At 43.9% G+C, this 14,031-nt stretch overlaps 1 protein-coding gene across 1 annotated transcript in view; it reads right to left on the bottom strand.

The window, feature by feature from the left end:
• Window positions 1–7,579, bottom strand: part of JCAD (junctional cadherin 5 associated) — a 181,542-nt gene extending 173,963 nt beyond the window's left edge. Inside the window, exon 1 of the mRNA XM_077491049.1 lies at window positions 7,447–7,579. The gene's annotated coding sequence lies outside the window, so the exon portion shown is untranslated. The remainder of the gene's footprint in view (window positions 1–7,446) is intronic.
• Between the last annotated feature and the right edge of the window lie 6,452 nt (window positions 7,580–14,031).

Here is a 14,031-nt window from a genome sequence, read left to right as displayed (position 1 = left end):
CCAAATAGATTTTCGCAAACTGCAAACGGGACTTCTTATAGCTTTCTTTCAAAAATTGCTTTCTTCTTGCCACCCTTACATAAAGGCCAGATTTGTGAAGTGCACAGCTAATAATTGTCCTGTGGACAGATTCTCCCACCTGAGCTCTGGATCTCCGCAGTCCTCCAGAGTTACCATGGGGGTCTTGGCTGCTTCTCTGTTTAATGCTCTCCTTGCCCAGCCTGTCAGTTTAGGTGGACGGCCATGTCTTGGTAGGTTTGCAGTTGTGCCATACGCTTTCCATTTTCACATGATGGATTGAACAGTGCTCTGTGAGATGTTCAAGGCTTGGGATATTTTTTTTAACCTAACCCTGCTTTAAACTTCTCCACAACTTTATCCCTGACCAGTCTGGTGTGTTCCTTGGCCTTCATGATGCTGTTTGTTCACTAAGGTTCTCTAACAATCCTCTGAGGGCTTCACACAACAGCTGTATTTATACTGAGATTAAATTACACACAGGTGGACTCTAATTACCAATTAGGTGACTTCTGAAAATTGGTTCTACTAGATTTTAGTTAGGGGTATCAGACTAAAGGGGGCTGCATACAACTGCATGCCACACTTTTCACATATTTATTTGTAAAACAAATTGAAAACCATTTATCATTTTCCTTCCACTTCACAATTATTTGCCACTTTGTGTTCATCTATCACATAAAATCCCAATAAAATACATTTACGTTTTTGGTTGTAACATGACAAAATGTGGAAAATCTCAAGGGGTATGAATATTTTTTCAAGGCACTGTATATATATACACTCACCGTCCACTTTACTAGCTACACCTGTTCAATTGGTTGGTAACACAAATTGCTAATCAGCCAATCACATGGCAGCAACTCAATGCATTTAGGAATCTAGACGTGGTGAAGATGACTTGCTGAAGTTCAAACCGAGCATCAGAATGGGAAAGAAAAGGGATTTAAGTTTGAGTTTGAAAGTGGCATGGTTGTTGTGCCAGACAGGCTAGTCTGAGTATTTTAAAAACTCCTGGTCTACTGGGATTTTCATGCACACCCATCTCTAGTGTTTACAAAGAATGGTTAAAAAGAGAAAATATCCAGTGAGCAGCAGTTGTGTGGATGAAAATGCCTTGTTGATGTCAGAGATCAGAGGAGAATGGGTTTGAGATGATAGAAAGGCAACAATAACTCCTATAACTACTTGTTACAACCAAGGAATGCAGAATACCATCTCTGAATGCACAACACATTGAACCTTGAAGCAGATGGGCTACAGCAGCAGAGAACCACACTGGGTGCCACTCCTGTCAGCTAAGAACAGGAAACTGGGACTACAATTCGCACAGGCTCACTAAAATTGGACAATAGAAGATTTGAAAAACGTTGCCTGGTCTGATGAGTCTCGATTTCAGCTGTGACATTCAGATGGTCGGGTCAGAATTTGGTGTAAACAACATGAAAGCATGGATCCATCCTGCCTTGTATCACCAGTTCAGGCTGGTGGTGGTGGTGTAATGGTGTGGGGGATATTTTCTTGGCACACTTTGGGCCCCTTTGTACCAACTGATCATCATTTAAACGCCTATCTGAGTATTGTTGCTGACCATGTCCACCCCTTTATGATTACAGTGTACCCATCTTCTGATGGCTCCTTCCAGCAGGATAATGCACCATGTCACAAAGCTCAAATCATCTCACCACTGATTTCTTGAGAACATGACAATGAGGTCACTGTACTCCAATGGCCTCCACAGTCACCAGATCTCATCCAATAGAGCACCTTTGGGATGTGGTGGAACGGGAGATTCGTATCATGGATGTGCAGCAGATAAATCTGCAGCAACTGTGTGATGTTATCATGTCAATATGGACCAAAATCTCTGAGGAATGCTTCCAACACCTTGTTGAATCTATGCCATGAAGAATTAACGTGGCTCTGAAGGCAAAAGGGGGTCCAACCTGGTACTAGCAAGGTGTACCTAATAAAGGGTCTGGTGAGTGTATATTTAGGGTAACCTACACTTTAAAGTGGTTGAAAAAGTTTAAGATTTTACAAGTGCAAAGTTCACTTGAAATTGCACTGCAAGTGCACTTGGAAGTGCAGTCACTCTAAATCTGAGGGGTAGATCTGAAATGAGGGGAAGCTCCGCTGACTTTATCATCCAATCATGTGCAAGCTAAAATTCAGTTTTTTATTTTCCTTGCATGTCCCCCTCGGATTTACAGCGACTGCACTTCTAAGTGCACTTTCAGTGCCATTTCAAGTACACTTTACACTTGTAGTTTGCACTTGTAATGCAAAATGAATTTGCTTTCGCAAAATAACCTCTATGTCGCCTAGAGGCGATTCAGTTCGCATTGTGCGCTATACAAGTATTTCATTCATTCATTCATTCTATGTGCGAATGGAGTGGTGGTTGCCTGCTGATTCTGAGACTTAGCTGCTTGCTGCAGAGAGAAGAGAATAGAAACACCAGTGGCCGGGTGCCCTAGGCAGAAGTGTGCCCTAGGCAGCTGCCTAGTTTGCCTAGTGGTAGCACCAGCCCTGAGTGGGCTGTACCTTCTGGTCCTGTATCAGTTTGATTATGTCAGAATCTTAGACCATAGAGCACAGGGGACCTGTGGCTGGTCTAGTAGTGTGGAGGAGCAGCTAAGTAAACCTCCTTTTCTGTGCCCCTTAGCCCTAAAGAAGCTGTTTAACCTTGCAATGCGGGCGCATCCACACCGCAAGGGAGAACTTTCATGTTTCTCGGAGTTGGGCTTTTCCTGGGTTTGGACAGACTTGGATTCAGACTGATCCCAAACCCAAGCTCACCACTACTCAGAAGCACCGTGAAAAGCCTGCTTGTTCTGGCTGCCATTGATTGATTGCAGTCAGATAGATGTAAACTGAGTGGACTTGCCTTGTATTCTGGATAGCGTTAGCCGAGAGCTGCTCCTTAACGGCAGATTTTTCATTTTCACCAGACAGATCTCGTTCACTTCAGTTTAAATTAAAACCAGGAGCAAACATACAGCCGAATGGAATGGAAATGACGGGTATTTTATTCCAGGAAGAATAGAACGTTTGCTTATTTTGGGGTAACGATCGATTTGTGTACTGTCCAAGCCTCAGCTCCCGAATGCTGATGATGCAGAAAAAGAACGTAGCTTTGATATGATCGCTATATAAAATAAATGTATAAAAAGGCCAGTGGAGAAGAAATGTGTCTCTTTAAAAGGCAGCCGTGAATTAGCCTGGGAAACTCCTGCCTGTTTGGATTGGAGAATGGCTTCCAGATACACTCAGTGATTGGCCAGGGGAGTCTTGGTTGTGTGACAACCTCTATAGATACACAGGACATCATATATACGCTATGCTTACAGGACAGGATCTCAGCACACATCCATTTCAATACAGCAATAATACAGCAATGGGGATAGTCATATCTATAGGACTGACAGTCCATGGAAGGTCCAGCTCTGGGACCACCATACTCCTCCTCCTCCCTTACTTCCATGTTATGTTCAGCAGGTAGATCTTTTGATTTTATGTTTGCTTCATGTGTTGGGGATTTTATATAAAGGTATGTATTATTAACCCTTTCCTAAACTGTAGATCCATAGAAACCATACAATCGAGCATCTGGAAGGGAGTGTAGAAGGGTGCAAGACAATAAAAACTGACCTTACAGCTCCAAATGTACCTCTTCCTCTGGCCTGGTTCTGGGTCATGCAATCCGAAGCACCGGTGCCCGAAACTGCCAGTAAACAGGCTGCGTATAAGCAACATAGCCAAATCCTGGATTTACTTACACAACGTTCTTCAATTGAGCAATACAGCTAAGTACAGGGCCTGCCCTAGTCTGTGATTGGACAAAGAAGGAGCAGCAGCAAACAGATGAGGTTATCACTCTGCTCTCTCCTCCAGTCAGCATCAGGGCCTAATAAACTGAGAGTGCTCCTCTGCCTCTCTTATGCTGCTGCATTAGGGTGTTGCCATCAAGAGAGTTCATATGTGCCAAAGGAAAGAATCCCCCTCAACATACCTTTAAGCCGGCCATAGATGGATCGACATTTGGCCAGGGCAGCAGGGACCAGACGATTTTTGATCCATCTATATGGGCAGGCTGCTTATACTGAAGATTATCCATCAATCAGCTTCAGTACAACCAGCCTGTCAGGTTTTTCGTTTGATCACTGCTGGCTTCTGACAGCTGAGAAGCCTCCCGCTCTCAGTATACAAAAGCTCCATAGGAGGGATTTCCCCCAATTGATGGAGGAATTAAGCAATTGTGGTTGCAGGAAACAAAAATTGCTTTATACGTGACCTACTTTACTCTGTATTTCATATAATCAGCTGCAGCCTCATTCAGCAGGATTTACACAGTGCCCCTGAATGGATCTGCAGCCTCTTGTCGCATGATTCTGCGCTGTTTTACCTTTTTAAGACACATAGGGCGATGCTCAGATAACACACTGGTCTGCATTTTTCCATGCTCTTAGGGCTATCCTAATAGAAAGTACATCAGCAATCACAAGCAGTGAGTGGGGTAACAATTTACAGTAGATGAATGCCAGAAAAAACATTCAAGACATTTAGCAGGTAGGTTGCTCCTGTGAGTGACTTTTAACACTCTTGCACTAGACTGAAGAGCAGCTTTTCATTTGCTCTAGTGATAAATCTGATGGATCTGATGAATCTGATGGATCTGATAGATCTGATGAATCTGATGGATCTGATGAATCTGATGGATCGGATGAATCTGATGGATCGGATGAATCAGACGGATCGGATGGATCTGATGGATCTGATGAATCTGATGAATCTGATGGATCGGATGGATCGGATGGATCGGATGGATCGGATGAATCGGACGGATCGGACGGATCTGATGGATCTGATGAATCAGATGGATCGGATTGATCGGATGGATCTGATGGATCTGATTCCAATGCTCGGCTACCCCAATGTTAATCCGGAATACAGTCACTATAATGTATTTCCCTGACCTGAACCCGAGGACTACAGTCTGCGCAGCAGTACAGGAAGCAGAAGACAAACGATCAATCTAAGAGGAACCGCCATGCACAATTACCTCCATGGACAGTTCCTTATAGGAAACCTCTCCAGAGAGAAGGCTTCCATTGCTGACCTTCTACTGGAAATGCTGGACGCCTGGCTGTTATGCTGCATTACTGACCTCAATACTAACTCACCAACCCCAAAAAAGAATGCAAAAAAGGATTTCTGACTTTTGTTCTCCAGTGTCTGAACTAAAAACTGAAAAAAGGGATGCCATTGCTGAACTATTACTGGAAATGCTAGATGCCTGGCTGTTATGCTGAATTAGTAACTGCCGCACAAACTCACTAACCACAAACAAAGATGCTGAAAAGACTTTTGACTTTTCTTCTAAAAAAGGCTTAAAGTAAGCCCATCCCGGGAGGTATACAGTGGCTGCTATCCTTCTGAGAATGCCAGTTGCCTGGCTGTCTATGGATTCAGTACACTCAGTGCCCTATCCTTTCTTGTGCCCCGGTTACAGTGTCCTATCCTTTCTTGTGCCTCATTTACAGTGCCCTATCCTTTTTTTGCCCCGGTTACAGTGCCCCAATCAGTTGTGCCCAGGGTTCAGTGCACTATACTTCTTGTGCCCTGGTTATAGTGCCCTATCTTTTCTTATGCACCCGGTTACAGTGCCATATTCTTCTTGTGCCCTGGTTACTGTGCCTCATCCTTCTTATGTCCCGGTTACAGTGCCCTATCTTTCTTGCTCCCCGGTTACAGTGCCCTTTCCTTCTTATGCCCCACTTACAGTGCCTCATCCTTCTTGTACCCCGTTTACAGTGCCTCATCCATATTGTGCCCCAGTTACAGTGCCCCAATCAGTTTTGTGCCCAGGGTACAGTGCACTATCTGTCTTGTGCCCTGGTTACAGTGCCCCATCCATCTTTTGCTTTGGTTACAGTGCCCCATCTTTCTTGTGCCATGGTCATAGTGCCCCAATCAGTCTTGTGCCTTGGTTACAGTTCCTCATCTATCTTGTGTCCTGGTTACAGTGCCCCATCTATCTTGTGCCCTAGTTACAATGACCCATCCATCTTGTGCCCTGGTTACAGTGCCCCATCTATCTTCTTGTGTCCTGGTTACAGTGCCCCATCTATCTTGTGCCCTGGTTACAGTGCCCCGCCTATCTTGTGCCCTGGTTACAGTGCCCCATCTATCTTGTGCCCTGGTTACAGTGCCCCATCCATCTTGTGCCCTGGTTACAGTGCCCCATCCATCTTGTGCCCTGGTTAGAGTGCCCCATCTATATTGTTTCCTGGTTTTAATACCACATCCATCTTGTGCTCAAGTTATAGTGACCCAGCTGTCTTGTGCCCCAGTCACAGTGCCCCATCTATCTTGTGCCCTAGTCATAGTGCCCCATCCACCTTGTGCCCTGGTTACAGTGCCCTAACTGTCTTATGTCCCATTTATGTGTCCTATCCTTCTTGTGCCCCGGTTACATTGCCCCTTCTATCTTGTGCACTGGCCATGGTGCCCCATCCATCTTGTGTGCTGGTTACAGTGCCCCAATCAGTCTTTTGCCCTGGATACAGTACACCATCTATCTTGTTCCCCGGTTACAGTGCCCCATCTATCTTGCGCCCTGGTTCCAGAGCCCCAATCCACCTTGTACCCCTGGTTACAGTGCCCCATCTATGTTGTGCCCCTGTTACCCATCCGTCTTGTGCCCCGGTTACAGTGCCTTATCTGTCTTGTGACTGGACAGTACTTTGCCACTAAAAATCTGTGTTATGTCTGTGATTGAACCCCACCCCCAAGTCCCTAGCCCAGAATCTGCACAAAATGCATAATCTACCACCAGAGAAGTGTCAGTGCTGCAACTGCTTCTAAACTAAACCCTGCAACCTAAAAATAAAAAATAAAACACAACAGACGGAAAATCATTAAGAAATAATAACCGGCTACCACCCTCCCCCCCAAAAAAAATAAAATAATACAAATTGTCAGAATTGGTGAGATTGGTGAGAGTGTGCCTCCCTGTGTCAGTGTCTGTCTGCCCGTCACTTCTTTCTGTAGAATTGAAGGTTATCCTCGGAGGCACACTTGTACATGCAGAGAGGAATCTAGGCAGCGGGCACAGTGGGACGGGAAGGTTATGGTGCCATAGCCTCTGTGACAAGCATGCCATAGCAGACATGGAACAAATCTTCCAGCCGTACAAGAAACCTGCCTAAAATCCATAGAGAAACTTAGATCCACTTCATCTCAAGCAGCTGCTGACTGGCTCTTTTTTATTCTCCCCCCTCTGTCGTAGCTTCTGCTGATTTTCATTTCGTGGGCTTCCAATTAGTTTGGCGGATTAAACGGTCCCCCCCACCCCCACCTTGCATGTATGCAGTGCAGAATGGGTGGTGTGTAGGGAGACACGGAGGAAAGGCAAGGACTTACCTTGTGCGTCCCCCATGCTTGCATCCCCGTCTAGTTGGTGTGCAGCAGCTCCAGAATTGTAATCTAGCACTGCATGAAGCTACTGGTGAGCATGCCTAGTAAATGCAGCCACTTGGAAAAGCAGCGACAAGAGGATAAGGTTCCCTCAACAGCTTAATGATTTTGCAGCCAGTCTGAAAGTTTTAAAGGTGCAAAACGCCAAAGTTTAGCGCGTTAATTGCGTCAGCGGGCGTTTAATGTCTTTATAGCTCATTTTTACGAATGTTAAAATATAGGAAAGCATGTCGATATAGGGAGGATTTTTAGGCTACATTTGGGCTGCATTCACATTTTGTGCTTTGTAAATGCATGCAAAATCATGCCGCCTTTTTTGCGCGGTCGTGTGCATATTTGCACCATACGTGTGACAAGCATGGCAAGTAGCTAATGAACTTTTTGGAGCATTGAACTGCATTTAACTGCATGTTTTCTGCATATGATGTTCATTTTATTTTATTTTTTTCACAACAAACACGTGTCTTTTGTTTACGCATTTGTGCGTGTTTTTGCACCATTATGTAGCAAAGTAGCTAATGAACCTTTTGGTGCAGTGAACTGCATTTAACTGCATATTTTCTGCATATGATGCTCATTTCTTTTTTTGCACAACAAACACGTGTCTTTTGTTTACGCATTTGTGCGTGTTTTTGCACCATTATGTAGCAAAGTAGCTAATGAACCTTTTGAAGCATTTAACCTTGTGCATTTTTTTTTTTTTTGTATGACAAACATGCATTTTTTTTTTTTTTGTATGACAAACATGCATTTTTTTTTTTTTTACACATTTGTGCACGTTTTTGCACCATCATGCAGCAAAGTAGTTATTGAACCTTTTTGGATCGTTGAGATTTGTGCGTTTTTTTTTTTTAATGGCTTTTTTTCTGCATTTGATACTTCTTTTTTTTTTTTTTTGCATCTTTTTTGATGTATTTGGAGTGCCATTACCAGTAAAAGGCAATGCATTTTTGCAAATTTCGGAAACACGCACAAAATTGCCCCACTTTGTCAAATGCTAAAGTGTGAATGCAGCCTTACACTAGCACTCTTTCGTTGTGGATATTTAAAAGCAAGATGAATTGTATTGGAAGTATAAATAAACGTTATGCTTACCAGATCAAGTTTGCTTGCGTTTAGATGCACCTGCCGGGATTGGCCGCGTTTACATGCCTTTTAGAGTTTCTGATCGGATCCTGGATGCACGGAATTCTGTTTTCTCTAAATGCAGCTAAACTGATCGCACCTAAATACATAGTGTGAAATATACCATTAAATTAATTATATGCAATTATTATAATTATTATTGGTAGTAGTAGTATTATTATGATACAGGATTTATATAGCACCAACAGTTGAGAAGTGCTTTACAAATTTAAAGAGACAGTAGAGTTGCAATAAAATTTAATACAGGAGGGTTAAGGAGGACCCTGATCGAGCAAACTTACACCCCAAACCAACCAGGGATCTTCTAGAAGTTGCTACTGACCCACCAGTCATACTGATCCGCTGGTTTCAAAAAGAATCCAAGCCACTGACAAGAAGCACGCATGCACAGCAGGAGTTAACTGAAATGACTTGCTGCACGCTTGTTCCAGAAAACACTGAAGCTGGAGACAGTCAGGCAAATAGCATTTCCTGAAGGAAGTCAGCAATGCCAAACTACATTCCTGTCCTTTCCTTCTATTTCCTACAAACATGTTTATTAACTAATACCAAATTCATTATGTACATCATTATTCTAAGGAATTCTTTTTGGTGACACAGCAGTTCAGCAACTTTCCGCAATGGAGTCAGAATCTGTAACCGATAACTATTGATTTTACACTGCTGACTACTTGACAATATCGGCATGGATGCAGAATGTAAAAGTAGCTACTACATTGTTACAACATGGTTCTGCAACACTGTGATCACACATGGCAGAACTACCGTGAGATGTTTTTTACTCTCCTTCTTATACTTTGCACTACATGGCTGCCTGTAGAACATTATTCAGTGCTTTATAGCCAAGTTATTATATTATCAGTAGATGACAGATTGTATATTTGACATGGTAAAGCTTTGTTTTGCTAATTGCCAAGAACCACTATGTTGTTAAAATAAATAGGATGTATTTATATAATTATTACAGGTTAGATTTGATTTTTAAATCAGTTAAAAATGATTAGGGGGCTAGGATGCAAGTTTGCTAATGTTCTGATGTTTCACTAAGGGTCACAACACTAAGGGCTCAGTCACACGAGAGGCAGGCTCTACCGCTCCTCTGAAAAGCAATCGGCAGTGGATTGCTTTTTCAGAGATGCTTACGGGCATGGAAGAGGCGCCAGTAGGGATTCTACATTGAATTGCAGCGCTGCAACCACCATAGCTGCATTTGTCACATTGGGGGTTATTTACTAAAGGAAAATCTACTTTGCGCTGAAAGTGCACTTGGAAGTAAAGTCGCTGTAGATCCGAGGGGCACATGCAAGGAAAATAAAAAGCAGCATTTTAGCTTGCACATGATTGGATGATAAAATCAGCAGAGCTTCCCCTCATTTCAGATCTACCCCTCAGATTTAGAGTGACTGCACTTCCAAGTGCACGTGCAAAGTGGATTTGCCTTTCGTAAATAACCCCCATTGACATCAACTGATGAGTTTGACTGTTGGTGCCACCTGTCAAAACTGGATTTGCCAAGTTAGAATTGCAGCAGTGCAAAGCGAAGCATTGTGGCTGCGGCAATGGAAACAGACCGGAGCAGCCACTATGTCTGCTTGTAGGTGGAAGTCGGGGAGGCAGTAAAGATGTGGTTCAATTACCTGTTTTTACCACTGGCTGTGCAGACTTAGCCTTTTTCAGTCAATATTTGTTGGAAAAATGGGGTTAAAACAGAAGGAGGCTCCTCATCACCTGTCAGTCGCCTCCGAAAAAGCGATCCGAAAGTGGATCGCTCTTCAGAGGAGCTGCAGCTTTAGACAAAAGTCTAAATCTAGCCTCAGAGAGTTGCCCAACTAATAAGTGCACATTTACAAACATCTGCAAGGATTATAATTAATATGAATAACATGAAACTGCTCTGTAAACCACTGCATAGCATATCGGTTATCTATAAATACAGGAAAGAAATGATAAGCAGCAATGCAGCAAGACCAATCCCATGGATTGACATTCCATTTGCTTGCATTTTGTGGAACAGAGCTTACTTAGTTGCTATGGGCGACAATGGAAACATGACCACAATCAGCGTTTTATTTAAAGGCCCCTTGCAATGATGTGCAGCAACCCATAGCAACCAGTCTCTGATAAGTTTTATTGAGCTTGTTGCAGTCATTCTAATTGAAAGAATATCTGTTTATAGTTGCTATGGGCAACAATGGAGACATTAAGAGAATCAGACCTTCATTTAACGACCCCTTACAATAATGTGCAGTAACCCATAGCAACCAATCTCTGATCAGTTTTATTCAGCTTGTTGCAGTCATTCTAATTGAAAGAACATCTGTTTATAGTTGCTATAAGCAACAATGGAGACATGAACAGAATCAGAGCTTCATTTAAGACCCCTTGCAACAATGTGCAGTAACCCATAGCAACTTATCCCTGACCAGTTTTAATCAGCCTGTTGCAGTGACTTGAATTAATATCTATTTATAGTTGCTATGGTTACAGCTTGTCCCTGCACTTTACATTACGGGCCTCATCCATCAATAGGACCTGGAGGTAAACTCTGCACTGCCCATAGCAACAAGGAGATCCAATACTAACCGAGCCTGGAAACATGGCATCTGCATTCAGACTGGTCGCTATGGGCAACACAGACACTTCCCTGTCCAACCTAATGTCCAATTTTATTAAAATCCCAGGATGAACATTTCAGCCCTCTTCTATTGATGGGGATTTGTTTGCATGCAGATGCTGCTTGGTGGTAATATAATTAATACAGATAATTTGTATTGCAAGAAAAAAAAAAAATAGTATGCATGTATATGAGAATTTTTCTTTTTTTCTTTTTCTTTTTTTTTACAGATGTGCTTGCATTGACATGATCCTGAACACATGGTGTCAGATGTGCCGTATTGCTATGGGATTGTGGCAGACACATACAGATAGATCTATGCATTGGTGTGTAGTTGTGCTGCTGTGTAGACACATGTAGGGGGGAGCGCAGGAACAGTTGAACAATGTTATGATCTGCACTTATTTCTGTATCTCTCCTCGTCCCTTCCCACATCCCCTCCCTGAACTCCTCTCCCCTCAGCCAATCACAGACTGTTGTTAAGCAGAAAACGTCATTCATAAAGCATAACAATGACAGCTGCAACCGAGCATGTTTCATGTCACTGGGTACCTGGAAGGTGGAAGGATTGTCACTCTGCTACAGAAATCTGCACCCAAAGAGTTAACTGAGTGAAAAGAAACGCATTTACAATTGCGCTGTGAGAGCGATGCAGTGTACGGAATAACAGGACGCGCATTTCACACACTGAGGAGGAAAAACATGCTAACGACATTGGTTAGTGCAGAATGCCAGGGAGACTTGCAAGGAAAACCCCCTCTTTACATAAGAGGGCTGAAATAGGCAAAGATCTCTTATGCCAGGGCTTGCCCAACAATATACATCTACTAAACCGTATAATACATAGAAAGTTATACAGCATGGCATTATTCTACAAAGCAAATAGTGATCAGTATGCGCAAAGCACATATACCTTTAGCAATCAGTCAAATCCCGAATTTAAAACATATCCCTTAGGAATTGAATAAAATCTTCTCTTGTCCCCCCTTCCCAATGCAAGGGTTAAAATGGTTCTAAAGGCAGAAGGTTAATGCATTCTATGCATGAAGGTAAAAAACCTTGTGAGTGCAGCTCCCCAAGACCCGCCCCCCAGCCCCCCCTATACTTACCTAAACCCCATCTGGATCCGGCGATGTGCATGAGAGCAGCAGCTCTCCCAGGTCTCTCTCTCCTCATTGGTTCCCACAGCAGAAGGGAGCCATTGGCTCTGTTGCAGTCAGTCACAGCCGGTGAGCCAATGAGGAAAGAGCAGGGGCAGGGCCGAACCACGCTTTGAGTGTGAATGGAAAAGGAGCGTGGCTCTCCCAGGTCTCTCTCTCCTCATTGGCTCACACAGCAGAAGGGAGCCATTGGCTCCTGTTGCAGTCAGGCACAGCCGGTGAGTCAATGAGGAAAGAGCAGGGGCGGGGCCGAACCACGCTTTGTGTGCGAATGGAAAAGGAGCGTGGCTCTCCCAGGTCTCTCTCTCCTCATTGGCTCACACAGCAGCAGGGAGCCATTGGCTCCTGTTGCAGTTAGTCACAGCCAGTGAGCCAATGAGAAAAGAGCAGGGGCGGGGCCGAACCATGCTTTGTGTGTGAATGGAAAAGGAGAGTGGCTCAGGGCCTGCTCCAGTGCCCCCATAGCAAGAGGCTTGCTATTGGGGGCACTCAGCAGCAGGGTGGATTTAATTTAAATTGCTAGTAAAAAGACTTGATTTAAATCAACTCGATTTAAAGTGGGGTTGCACACAAATAAAAAATCAGTAATATTCCTAAAAAAACAAAAAAAACTAAATTTGGAAACATTTTTTTTACTCACCTCTATATGGTTGTTGCTAGGGGGTCCCTTGTAGTCTGCCTCTTTCAGTGCCTGGGCTGGTGACATCACTTCCCCTCGGCACAGGAAGGGCTCAGCTCTGCCCCCTCCCTCTTGTCAATCATCTGGGACCCGTGACAGGTCCCTGATGATTGCGTGGCCACTCACGGCACGTGGCGCCGCTCGCGCATGCGCAGTGGGTGCCCGGCTGAGCGCCACAGCCGAGCGCCCACAGTTACAATGATGGTGCCGCCGAATGGAGGGGGAGACGAGCGGGGCTTCGATCCCCTGCATCGCTGGACCCTGGGACAGGTAAGTGTCTGACTATTAAAAGTCAGCAGCTGCAGTATTTGAAGCTGCTGACTTTTCATTTATTTTTTTAAATGGGCACACCACTTTGAGGCTGCATTCACACCTCAGCGTAGCGTTTTTGAGCATTTTTACCAGCGTTTTGTCGCACGTATTCGCGCGTTTGCATACAGCGTTTTGCAGCGTTTTTTAACTTCAGCGGTTTTTTTTCAGCCAATAGCAAAAATATTCATCTCTTTTTTCATCTGCTTCCTTTTCTGCTTCTGCTTTTCATCTGTCATTTCCTTATGTAAATAATATTTTCTCCTGAGCAGATACAGTGACAAAACGCCCATAGAAACGCTCGTTGTCGCGCTAAACGCTTGAATCGAGCGTTTCCATTAGTTTCTATGGGAATAAAAACGCCCAAATCAGCCCGATTCGCGCAACAAAAAAGGGTCCGGAACTTGTTTGAACTTCAGGCGTAGGGCTTCAGGCAACTTGGAGTGTAGATGTGAACCATCTCCATTGAGAATAATGGATTTTTCCCCTCCAGCGTTTTGTAGCTTCAGGCTTCAAGCGACAAAACGCTCAGGTGTGAATGGGGTCTAAATCATCATTTTTAAAGAGCAACTGTCATCTGTCCCGCAGCGGCTCCTCCTCTGACCCGCTGTTGACTCACCGAC

Source organism: Lithobates pipiens, unplaced genomic scaffold (genome assembly GCF_037356315.1).
Source record: "Lithobates pipiens isolate NorthernLeopardFrog02 unplaced genomic scaffold, aLitPip1_a1.2 Scaffold_19, whole genome shotgun sequence".
Classification (NCBI taxonomy): Eukaryota; Metazoa; Chordata; class Amphibia; order Anura; family Ranidae; genus Lithobates; species Lithobates pipiens.
This window is presented reverse-complemented; position numbering and strand designations above follow the sequence as displayed.